The following is a 13,742-nucleotide window of genomic DNA, read 5'->3' on the forward strand; positions in this document are numbered from 1 at the left end:
AGTAAGCAGTTGAAATGCGCCTTAACAGCAGGTCAAAAAATGGAAATAAGTCGTATATGCGCCATAAGTGCTGCTTAAATGCAGGTTTTGGCCCAATATACGGCTGATTTAATGCTTATCTCTCAGACTATCGAAAATGAAAACGAAAATATGTGTATAATTCCACATTTCTTATCTCGCCGTCTTTTCTATCTCTCTCCCATTTCTCTTTTCTTTACTTTGCGCTTCCAAAAGAGGTAATTCATGCAATTTTGAATGTGCTGGGCAGTATTTTTATGCTAGAAGACCCCAAAAGATCGTGCATTTGAAATGCTACGCAACAGCTGTCACATTTTCAGTAGCAGTTCAGTTGCTAATTTAGTACAGTTTAGCAGTTGAACTGCTATGATAGAGCAAAAAGCAGGTGGAATGAAGATATAATGCTGAAATACGGCTTGTTTAAGTGCTTAGTGGTTACCTGGGTATCATTTCTCAAGGACCCCATGATTCCTAAGTTCTCTTTACCCTCCCCAATATCGCCTAAAAATCCCCAATGTCCCTTAAGTATCATTTCCCGAGGACCACCATGATTTCTAAGTTCCCTTTATCCTTCCGAATATCTCGAAAAAATCCCCAATGTTCCTTAAAAATCCCCAATATCTCCTAAAATGGCCAACTTGTTGATTAGATTCCCCAAAGGTATCATTTCTCAAGGACCCCATGATTCCTAAGTTCTCTTTACCCTCCCCAATATCGCCTAAAAATCCCCAATGTCCCTTAAGAAACCCCAACTTCTCCTAAGAGGACCCGCATGATTCTTAAGTTCCCTTTTCCCCTTCCCAATATCTCCTAAAAATCCACAATGTTTCTTAAAATCCCCAATATCTCCTAAAAATCCCCAATGTTTCTTAAAAATCCCCAACTTCTCCTAAAACGTCCAACTTGTTGATTAGATTCCCCAAAGGTATCATTTCTCAAGGACCCCCATGATTCCTTAGTTCCCTTTACCCTCCCCAATATCTCCTTAAAATCCCCAATGTTCCTTAAAAATCCCAAACTTCTCCTAAAATGTCCAACTTGTTGATTAGATTCCCCAAAGGTATCATTTCCCAAGGACCCCCATGATTCCTAAGTTCCCTTTACTCTCCCCAATATCTCCTAAAAATCTCCAATGTTCCTTAAAAATCCCCAATGTTTCTTAAAAATCCCCAACTTCTCCTAAAATGTCCAACTTGTTGATTTGATTCCCCAAAGGTATCATTTCCCAAGGACCCCCATGATTCCTAAGTTCCCATTACCCTCCCCAATATCTCCTAAAAATCCCCAATGTTCCTTAAGAATCCCCAACTTCTCCTAAAATGTCCAATTTGTTGATTAGATTCCCCAAAGGTATCATTTCCCAAGGACCCCCATGATTCCTAAGTTCCCTTTACCCTCCCCAATATCTCCTAAAAATCTCCAATGTTCTTTAAAAATCCCCAAATTCTCCTAAAATGTCCAACTTGTTGATTAGATTCCCCAAATGTATCATTTCTCAAGGACCCCCATTATTCCTTAGTTCCCTTTACCCTCCCCAATATCTCCTTAAAATCCCCAATGTTCCTTAAGAATCCCCAACTTCTCCTAAAATGTCCAACTTGTTGATTAGATTAACCAAAGGTATCATTTCCCAAGGACCCCCATGATTCCTAAGTTTCCTTTACCCTCCCCAATATCTCCTAAAAATATCCAATGTTCCTTAAAAATCCCCAATGTTCCTTAAAAATCCCCAACTTCTCCTAAAATGTCCAACTTGTTGATTTGATTCCCCAAAGGTATCATTTCCCAAGGACCCCCATGATTCCTAAGTTCCCTTTACCCTCCCCAATATCTCGTAAAAATCCCCAATGTTCCTTATGAATACCCAACTTCTCCTAAAATATCCAACTTTTTGATTAGATTCCCCAAAGGTATCATTTCCCAAGGACCCCCATGATTCCTAAGTTCCCTTTACCCTCCCCAATATCTCCTAAAAATTCCCAATGTTCCTTAAAAATCCCCAACTTCTCCTAAAATGTCCAACTTGTTGATTAGATTCCCCAAAGGTATCATTTCTCAAGGACCCCCATGATTCCTTAGTTCCCTTTACCATCCCCAATATCTCGTAAAAATCCCCAATGTTCCTTATGAATACCCAACTTCTCCTAAAATATCCAACTTGTTGATTAGATTCCCCAAAGGTATCATTTCCCAAGGATCCCCCATGATTGGTTCCAAAGGAATTTATTGCTGTATGTTTTACAACTGAGTCGAGAAACAGGCTTTGTCCCAGTGGGAATGTTATGCAAGAAATAAGAAGAATCATTATCCTTGCACATCATACAAAGAAAAATGAAATGCATCAAATAAGTGCATGTTCTAAATTGCCGCACGCACAGACCTCCCCCATCTGAACCCATCTCGTCCCATAATAAATTAAAATTTGAATAAGTTTTTGTTCTATGTCATTGCTGTAAGGAGTTCCATATCTCAATTGTTGAATGTAAATCTCTAATTGTATTTGTTAAGATAGAAATAAATGTTGAATTGAATTGAAAAAAAAAAAAAATTCCATAAATAATTCGAAAATTGCCAATAAATAAATAGGGGTGGAAGCAATAATAAACTATAAAAGTTCCATAAACAATTCAAAAAGCGCATAAATAAATCAAAACTTCCCATAAATAATTGATTTTCGAGCAATTAAAAATGTCAGAATTCCCATAAATAAATCAACAATTGCAATAAAAAACTATATTTTTTCCAACAAAAAAAAAAATCGAACATACTAGATCATAGAACTATGATAGAAAAACTGAAACTATTGTGCAATTCAACAGACAGTCGCTTGCTGTCCGAACTCGCTAACGCTCGTCGGACTATAAAAAAGGATAACATCTCTGTTTGCATTATACCGGGCAAATTCTTGGATCTGTGGATTGCCTAGAATTGAATCGACGCTGTTACGGCGCATCGGATTTCGGAAACTTCGGCGGCGTTCTGCCGCCTCAGTTCCTCAATCCTCAATGCGGCTTCGCCGCATGGCTCGGCTGATACTTTTACTTTGCTCATTATTTATTGCTAAATTTTCAATTGCTTTTTTGATATTTTTCAATTGGAAATTTTTGAATTATTTATGGAAAAATCAGATTTATTCATGGAAAATTTAAACTTTTTTGTTGAAAAAAATATAGTTTTTTATTGCAATTGTTGATTTATTTGTGGAAATTCTGACATTTTTTATTGCTCGAAAATCAATTATTTATGGGAAGTTTTGATTTATTTATGCACTTCTTGAATTGTTTATGGAAATTTTGTAGTTTATTATTGCTCCCACCCCTACTTTTTTATTGGCAATTTCTGATTTTGTTATGGAAAATTATCATTTTTTTATGAGTCGTTTATATTTTAGCCAGGATTTAAATGGTTGCTCTTGTAAATACACTTTCGTCGGCGCTTTCCTTTCGCTCCGTCGAAAAACAAGTTAACTGCACGTCGCACTTAGTAGCATAGCATAGCATAGCATAGCATGAATACTTGCACAAATCTTGGATGGAGTTGCAAAGTTGAATATTTCCATTGACATTGCTGATGTCGCTACTATCTACAATGTCATAGATTCACTCAGCTCCACACACCTGGCCAAGTCCTTGCAAGCATTTATAAATCCCTTCATCAACTTAGAAAGAGCCCAGAACTGAAGCATCTTCCAATAGATGAAAGGATGTTGAAAATAGCGAATTTTCAACTTATATGCAGTTATAAAGTAAATATACTGAAATAGAAGTATTTATAAATACATAATATTGGAAAGATCTCACCAATTGTTGTGGGGTTTTGTGGTTCAATGCCGATCATCTAATTGTCTTGATTAATGTTCCACTCTGTAAAGAACAACACCAACTGCACGTCGCACTTAGTATGCGCAAATCCAAACTCCGCCTCGAATGATTCCACAGGTGGAGATGTGACGCGACAGAGAGCGAGCTCGTTTTCTGTATGCGATGACATCACCAGCAGCCAAGCCAGCAGCAGTAGTCGTCCTCATGCCGTGGAGCAACAGCACACGAACGCACGACGGATAGGGTGATGACCATTGTTTTGGCATGAAGTTAAATGCAATTTGGAACGTTATATTCAAAAACATTTTCTGGCTTAACTACAAAAGATAGAGTTTTGGTGTCAAAGAAACATTTTTAGGGAACAAGTTCGTGCATGTTTTGTAGAAGAACTTTTTTAACAAAAGCTTTATTTTCATATTTAAATCATCAAAAATGTCCAAAAAAGAGTCGATTTTTTCGACCAATTTTGCATTATTTTTCAATTTAGGGTGTTTTAAACTTTTTTACGATGTTTACGTCCAAGAGACTAAGAAAGAAGAAGTAATTAGCTTTCAATTCGTGCGCTGAGAAAGTTTGTACGATTGATAGTTTAGTAGATATATGACTTCAAAGATAACCAAAAATTAAAAACTTAAAATGTGATTTACTCACTTAGCAGTGATTTCCGACCCTATGTTCCATGGGAACTTTTTGGGAACTTTTTCATCTCTCATCAAGATCTATCAGCCCTGAAAATATCCAAAACCCGGAACCAAACACCCTGTATATCCAAATATTTCACCAAATTGGCATGATTTTCATTAATTCTGTAAGCTTTATGTGCTTTTTGCTTACGATTTTTAAGATTAATGATTTGCCTATTAACCGTAGTGTGGCCAGCAAAAAAAACACCCGTAGAAGGCCGGCAGGGTACCCGGGTACCCACGAAATGGAAATGATCATATCTCAGCGATTTTTCCACCGATTTTAAAAGTTTTGCCTCATTCAACTCAGAAACTCTATCGAGATCGTATTTGGTTGGACCGGTCCGATCACCATGGGTACCGGAAAATCCGGATTTACGGATCCATGTTTTTATACAATACAATATACGGGATTTTCAGTAGGTTAGTAGCAATTTCGGTACCAAGCATCGTAAAATTGCTTTGGCATATCGTATCTGACTGGCCTGGAATCATAAAACGTGTTGACTTTGAAACTGTGATTTCGGAACACGCTTCTCGTGGGGCCATGGTTGACCATAAACACTTTAAGATATCCCAGTCTTAAAATGTGGGTTTCAATATGGTATAAGGACATGCTCCCAAAAATATGGATTTTCCGAAAACCACGGTGATTAGATCGGTCTAACCAAATATTTTCCCGATAGATGATGAGTTTCTGAGTTGAATGAGCTAAAAATTTCCAAAATCTATGAAAAATTGACGGAGATATGATCATTTCAATTTCGTAGGTACCCGGGTACCCTGCCGGCCTTCCACGTAATAAAAAAATGCAGGAGCCCCTCCCCCTGCCCCTCCTTACTTTAAAATTCGGTCAACCACATTAATAGATGTATATTCACGAGTTCTAAGATCTAACAAAGTTCCAACATCCTAGTCTCAACAACCATTAAAATGTCGAGATTTGAAATTGAAAAAGGTACCCGGGTACCCTGCCGGCCACATAAGTGTTAAACCAAATGGGATTCTTCGAATCGAAACTTCTACGCTTCCTAATAACCGGGATTTCTTCCTGAATAATTTCCTGTAACAACTTATAAAAAAGAAAGCACATTTTTGGTGCACTCGTACAGCTCATGCATTGTATCACACGCAATATGTGAACACGTCAAATGAAAGCTTATTTATCGTAGAATCGACCAACCGAATAATATTTCGCCTTATTTGTCATAAAATTATCAAATTTAAGTGATTCTTACTTGGAGAATGTTATCTTCAGTTGAACCATTTGTAATCTAAATTTGAACTAGTAAACGGGGGTGAGCTTCTAGTGTTTGCCTGTAGATTGCGCTAGTGGTTGCTTTGTTTACTCTTGGGGGATGAAAAATTCCAAATTTTGTTTCCAAATTCCTAAAGAATTCCGAACATTCTGAGTTGAGATTCCACTGCCTAATGAAAAATAAGTATGAGAATTAGCAGATTCATGTGATTTTTAGTTGTTTAGCATGGAATTGGCTGTTCTGTGAGTTGCTCGAGCTGCTGCCGCCAGTAGTTCAAATTAAGATTAAAATTGGTTCAAATTATGATTACGATGGTTCAAATTAATATTAAAATCATTGTTGATGAAAAATCAAATATTTCAATGAAATTCGGTGCAAATACAAACTTTTCAGCATTTAACAGAAAGCTTATACCCGTGGCTTTCATGTACATACGATTTTGCCGTAGTAAATTATTTCCATGTGGGAGAAAAAATCACTTAAAATTTGCACTGCTTCAGAAAGCCGCAATTTGGTTCAAATTTTGATTACCTACCCTAGTAAACTCAAGGTTTACACAAGCCGAATCAAGCAAAAATTGCAAAAATCCGACCAAAAACTTTAACCCTCCTAAAAAGCGTTCGTTCGTCTTAAAAGTCGTTAACAAACTGAACTCCTGAATTCAAAGAGCTCCGAGACCGCTTTTTCCCAAACCTATACACACCAACACAAACATCCATCTCTGCCGGCAAAACTCTTCCCTCATTCATTCGTCCACCATACATTCACCCAGTTTCATTCGTACAACGCTGTACCGGAGACGCTTGTATGCATGTGTGTGTGAACTACCAACCATCACCAAACTAGATGCGAATTTCGGCTCTCGGTCGTGCAGACAGCACGCGAGCTGTTCATGGTTGGTTTTGGTGTAACGTATCCCGACTATGCGGTTACACCAAAATCAATACTGGCTTTGCAAATAGACACATATCACGTTTTATAAAATTTTCATAATTAGCATCTATACACTACAATCGCTTTCTTCTCTACTCTTGAAACTTTGGTTTGCAAAAGTTTAGTACATACATCAATACTTTAATGATATCGCGTCATTTTATATATTTTTCACTTTATATTTATTATGGTTCTGCGGTAAAATGTCATGAACTTCACGCGACTTGTACAATGACATCACGCCCTCAGTGCAGAATTTCACTGCCAAACACATGTTTCTATTGGTGTTCCTGTACTATTCTGTATCAAATGGTTTAGTCAAATGATAATATATTGCAATGAGGAAGGTGTAATCGTCATCTATCACTTTCGAAAATAAAAATACATTTTACTTGACATTTTACAAAACTGGATACAGTATTACATGTTTTCTCTCAAGTTCTTCATTTTCAAAATTATGTTATTAGCTAAAAATAGGTAAAAATATTACATTGCCTTCAATTTCATAACATATCAGAAGTAAATACTTGCGACACCATAGTGTAGTATTTTTTTTTATCAATTTCATCTCGTCAAGGCCAACACCAATATAAAATTAAAACATATTTATGTAGTTTATCTTATTATATTTTTTTTTCTTGAACGTCTATACTTGATCTTATACAATCGCACTCGATCATTCATAAGAAATTTCTCACGCATCGAGGTAGACATTTTTTTTCTCATATCACTTTATGAAAATAGTTCGAAATCCTACAGTTTGTATCAAAACCATATCGAAAAGCACATAACATTCTTTTGAACATAACACTACAGAACAAACCTAACTTATTAGAATGCAATCAATCAAAATTTGATTCAACATCCAATTAAATATAAATTCAAAACCAACCCAACTTCATATCGTTTCCGAAACAAATCCATTAATAAATTAATGGAATCCTAACTGTACGAGATGGCAGTGGACTGTACTGCGATGGCTACGTTGTGGTGCTCACGTTCCGCTCAGGAACCGAGCCGGGTGGGAGCAGGAACCCTCACGTTCCTTCCCAGGATGATGGCCGCACGTTGGCCGGGCTTCGCCTCACGAAGCCTCGGTGGTTGAGCTGGACTAGCCTTTGCTAGCAGCAACCTGAACAACTCATAAGCCTTGATAAAGGCTGTGGTGGAAAATTGATTTCCGAATAACTTCAGGAAAATTATCTCCAAATAACTCAGAGGATAATTGATCCCGAATAACTCTGGTGGAATCAGGGATGTTTCGGATGGGAGCTGGTTGAAAGACAAACACTGGAGAACTTTTCTTAACTACACTACTGTATTCATCTCCTTTTCACTTATTTTATAACAGATTGATGTTCACTCTTCGGAGGCTCGCGTAAAGCTGATGCTGCTGCCACGATGCGCACTATACTATATATATACGCACTATAGGGTGTTAGGTGCATGAGTGCAAACTTTTTAAAGAGTGATAGAGGACCATAAATGGTGAAAAAAATTGTTCTACGCATATGGTCAAATCTCAACCGTTACGTAGTTATTGAACTTCCCATGTTTTTGATTATTATTGCCTTAACTGGCTATAACTTTAAAATGGTCAAACTTATCGCAATTTTTTTACCCTTATTCGAAAGATTATTAAATTTTCTATCAAATGGCCTCTTATAATCCGTTAATTTAGATAAATAACCAAGTTTTCTAGAGCAAAATGGCTAAAAATAGTGTATTTTAATTTGTTTATGTCAATTATCTTTGAAACATACGTAATAAGTTAAAATTCTTTTTTTGGCAAAGTTGTGGCCCCTGTTCCACTCTACAATTCGTTCTTTGACATCAAACTTCTAGCTCTTATCTTTTTCTTGCAATTTTGATTTAAATGTGCGACACAGTGCGCAAAAATGTGCTTACCATGAAAGTTGCACATTTATGATCTAAAATGCAATGTTTAAATCAAAATTGCAAAAAAACGATAAAAGATAGAAGTTTGATGTCAAAAAACGAATTGTAGAGTGGAACAGGGGCCACAACTTTGTCTAAGAAAGAATTTTGTTTTATTACGCATTTTTTAAAGATAATTGGCAAAAACAAATTAAAACACACTAATTGTAAGCGATTTGCTCTAGAAAACTTAGTTATTTAACTAAACCAATCGGTTAAAAGATGCCATTTGATAGAAAATTCAATAATCTTTCAAATAAGGGTCACAAAACTGCGATAAGTTTGACCATTTTCAAGTTATAGCCAGTTAAGGCAATAAGAGTCAAAAACATGGGAAGTTCAATAACTACGTAACGGTTGAGATTTGACCATATGCGTAGAACAACTTTTTTCACCATTTATGGTCCTCTTTCATCCTTTAAAAAGTTTGCACTCGGGAACCTAACACCCTGTATTTATAGCCCACACGAGGTGGTGGGGCCACGCGCCGATCACGCTATTGGCGCACCGTCGTGTCGGTCGGCTCTGCTTCTGTATCATGCGGTCTGCACGTGCTATAGCTCCCTTCCCTTCGGCTTCGCTGCTGTGTAGTAGTCTCGACGACGGATGAAATAATACTGACTGGCGCTGATCGCTGTTCGGCCGTTGGTTTTATTGTCGTCGCTTTGCTGTTCAGCACTGGCTTCGTCGTTGTCGTTCGTTCGGCGTTGGTTGGATGGGCGGAGCTCTCGTGGTGCACACTGTCGCCGCCACTGCTAGACGCTTCTTCAGTTTGGCTGCTGTCGAGCTGAACATTATCCCTCCGGCAAAAAGTGGAAATTTGGACATTTGGATCATTGTCCAAGATAGGCAAATACGCAAGCTTATGTATAGGTCGTCTAAATGTACCAGTCTTCGTTCGAACGTCTACCACTCTTACCAGGTTATCGGTTCCCGGGTGTACCCTTTCTACCCGGCCCAGATTCCAGCACTGTGGGGGCAAATTGTCATCCTTCAGGAGAACAACCATTCCCGGTTGGATGTTAACTTTCTGTTTGGTCCATTTGCCTCGCACTTGTAATTCGGTGAGATACTCTCTCGACCATCGTTTCCAGAAGTGTTCGCGAAGCTGTTGTATGTGCTGCCAGTGGGACAAACGATTGGTCGGGATACCTACTACAGACGGTTCGGGAATTGCTAATAGTGGACGGTTGGCAATAAAATGTCCAGGGGTCAACGCTTCAGGTTCCGTTGGATCGTTAGATTGGGAATAAAGTGGTCTCGAATTGAGGATTACTTCAATCTGGCACAAAAGGGTGGATAGTCCGGAGAGTGTTAGGGAAGTAGATTAGTAAACCTTTTTGAGCGCTGTTTTAACACTTTTCACACCGGCCTCCCAAAGTCCTCCGAAATTTGGCGCATTTATGGGGATGGTCTTCCAAATGATCTGCTTTGCTTGACAATACTCGAAGATCTTGTTCTGGGTGGTCTCCTCCTTGAATAGCCGATAGAGCTCCTGCAATGCTGACCTTGCTCCGATGAAATTGGTCCCGTTATCGGAGAAGACTTCCTTCGGATATCCTCGTCTGGATACGAATCGTTGAAAAGCCGCAAGAAACGAGTCTGTGGACAGATCTTCCACGGCTTCCAGATGTATGGCCTTCGTCACCATACATATGAAGACACAAATGTAGCCTTTAACCGGAGTCGCCTTTCGGACTGACTGTTTGACGTAGATTGGTCCGGCAAAGTCAAGCCCAACCCTCTCGAAGACTGGCGCTGGGTTAATCCGATACGATGGTAGGTTTCCCATCTGCTGATCAATCGTAGTAGGATTCGTCTGGAAGCAGGTAACGCAGGTTCTCAGCACCTTTCGAATTATCGATCTCGCGTCGATCAACCAGAAATGTTGTCGCAGAAGGTATTGTACCATGGAGCTTCCGGCATGGTGATTCTCTCGGTGGACGTCATTTATCAAACCGTGCACGATAAGGTTGTTGCTTGGCAATATTAGCTGGTGTTTCACTCCGAATAAAAGCTGAGACTGACCAAGTCTACCTCCAACCCGCAGTAAATCCTCGTCGAGAAATGGTTTCAAATTGTTCAGACGATGGTTGGGTTCGTCTGCTCGTACACGCTCGATCTCCTTGGCAAACTCCTGATGCTGAATGACTCCAACGATCAAATTTGATCCCGCCCGTAGTTCAGGAATAGTGAGATACTGGGACATCACTCGGTCGGCCTGCTTCTTTCGAGCGTTCGAAATGAAGCGTAGCATGTAGGCAACAATCCGTTGGCATTTCCGGAACGAAGCAAACTTTGTCAACACAGGGAATTCCTCGTAGTTCATGACCGACAGTGCAGCTAGCTCAACCCTGAGTTCGGGAATTTCGCAATCTTGGAGTGACTGTGGCCGCTCTTCTGGGTAATCCACGAAGCACAAAAACTGAGGACCATTCCACCATTGCTCGTTGTTAGCTAACTCTCTTACAGACTGTCCTCGAGATACAGTATCGGCGAGGTTCTGATCCGTGCGAACATATTTCCAAACGTGACTAGTATTCGGTGTGATCTCTGTAACTCTGTGGCGGACGAAGGTGTGGAGATTGCAAAACGGTTTGTGTAACCATGTCAATACAACTTGACTATCCGACCAGAGAACGATGGAACTGAAGCTCATCTCCAACGCTACTTCGACCTTACTAATCAATCTTGACAAAAGAAGGGCTGCTAGTAATTCCTTTCGAGGGATTGTCAGGGGTGAAATCGGTGCAATTTTAGACTTAGCGCCAGTGCTGAAAATTTCATTTCGTCATATCTAAATTCAACCACCTACAGCTCATTTTAGAAGCTGAACCCGAGAATACGGTGTATGAAAAACTTGTGCGGCTAGACCACTTCTGCAAGAAAGTCACGTTAAAACCGCTATTTTTCGAATATTTAAGATAAATGTCACGGACTACCTTTGAAAAATGCCAAATGATATTCACGGTGAATATCATTGGGATTTTTTCGAAGGTAGTCCGAGACATTTACCTTAAACATTCGAAAAATAGCGGTTTTTACGTGACTTTCTTGCAGAAGTGGTCTAGCCGCACATGTTTTTCATATACCATGTTCTCAGGTTCGGCTTCTTAAATGAGCTGTAGATGATTGAATTTAGATATGACGAAATGAATTTTTCAGCACTGCTTAGCGCTGACCAACTTCGTCGATGCGGTGCCATCAGGGGATATTGAGCGAACATACACGCATGTCCCATACGCCTTCTGGGACGCGTCCGCGAATCCGTGCAATTCGTACCGCACCGCCTTGTTCGATAACACATGGCGTGGAATGCGAATTTGCTCCGAAGTTGGCAGTGACATCAGAAAGTTCTCCCACTCGTTCAGGAGGGTATCGTCTAACGGATCATCCCAATTCAGCTTGCTGATCCACAATTTCTGCATGACTATTTTTGCCAGTACCACCACTGGAGAAATAAGTCCGAGCGGATCGTAAATCTTGGCAATCTTGGACAGGACTTGACGCTTGGTGGGTCTGCTGGCCTTTTCTGAAGGGGATGATCGGAACAAGAACTCGTCTGTGGAAGGATTCCACAAGGTTTTGATGACCTCGTTGAGGCCACTATCGCTGAAAGATGCGCAGCTGTCTCGATCTTCACTGGGAATGGGCGATAGATAGATACCACTTCAGAACTCCAGGAGGATCGTCGCGTTTTTGGACCTCCCGGCAGTGCCCAAGAGATTCGTACTCGTCCATGAAGGTATCATACTGCGCTTTTAAATCTGGATGACGTTGTAGTTTAGACTCCAGCAGAAAAAATCGTCGCAAGGCCATGGTACGGGAATCCGATAGTTGAGATGCGTTGTCCTTCAATGGGAGGTGAACGATGAAACGACCACTGTCGTCTCGACGATGGGTTACTACGAATTGCGATTCACACTGCTCTTCCTCACTGGACAGGACCACCTCCGAAGACACACCTTCAACTTCCCAAAATTTCTGCACTAGTTCTTCAATGGGGTCAATTCGAACGGCACAGGAATTCAGCACAAGATTGGAAGAACAGTCAAGAAACTTGCCCCCGACTAACCAACCAAGCTTAGAGTCGTGAAGACTAGGGAGATTATGGTCTATTTTCAAACACCCAGGTTTCATAATGTTATAGAACCAGTCCATTCCAATGAGCAAATCAACGTGGCTAGGTTCATGGAAGGATGGATCAGCCAATCTGAGAGCTTGAGGAAGTTCCCAATTCTCCAAATTTATCTTAACCGACGGAACCTGACCAGTAATCTTCGGCGAGACCAAACAATTCACCATGAAAGAGAAATCGCTGCATTTAGAGTGGACGTTAATGGTACATTTTTGCCTGATTGTCGACTTTACACTGCCTATGCCTGTTATCGGGACACTTACTTCTTCCACTTGAATACCAAGAGTATTGACAAATGATTGGGAGATAAAACTCACCTGAGATCCGTAGTCTAGCAGAGCTTTGCACACACGAGGCCGCTGTTGATGGTTCATAACGTTGACAAGGGCAGTGAGCAACACCACCTGGCTCGCTGGGTTCACCGGGTTGTTGGAATGCGCTGCTGTCACTGATGGCTGGTTCTCGGCCGACTGCTGTCTGACAGCCGACGCCGCCGGTTGGGCTGATCCTGGAACTCCATTCGCTGAATTTTCATTCGCAGGCTGCGACGAGATTGCACCACCTTCCAAATGGAGCAGGGTGTGGTGCCGCTTGTTGCACTTGGAGCACGACTTCTTCGATGGGCAGTTCTTCACACTATGTCCACTTCTCAAGCAGTTGTAGCACATGTTCTTCTGTTTGACTTTGGCCAGTCGATCACTCACACTCAAGCCGTTGAACACAGAGCACTTGTACGTCACATGGCTTTCATCACAAATGGTGCACCGCTGATCCGCTGATGGAGGAGCTGTCGCTGCGTTGGCATTGGGAAACGCCTGCTTCCTCGTAGCTGGTTTCGCCGATGTACGCTGTGCCTTGGCTTCTTCATCCGTATCGCGGCATCTCTCCAGAACTGAGACGCGGTCTTTCAGGAACTGTATGGTGTCTTCGTAGTTTGGGAGTTCTCCTCGCT

At 40.5% G+C, this 13,742-nt stretch overlaps 1 protein-coding gene across 7 annotated transcripts in view; it reads left to right on the plus strand.

The window, feature by feature from the left end:
* LOC134285314 (glutathione hydrolase 1 proenzyme-like) overlaps positions 1-13,742 on the plus strand; it is a 768,131-nt gene that overhangs the window by 221,860 nt on the left and 532,529 nt on the right. The window lies entirely within an intron of this gene.

This window comes from Aedes albopictus, chromosome 1, assembly GCF_035046485.1.
Source record: "Aedes albopictus strain Foshan chromosome 1, AalbF5, whole genome shotgun sequence".
NCBI classification, from domain to species: domain Eukaryota; kingdom Metazoa; phylum Arthropoda; class Insecta; order Diptera; family Culicidae; genus Aedes; species Aedes albopictus.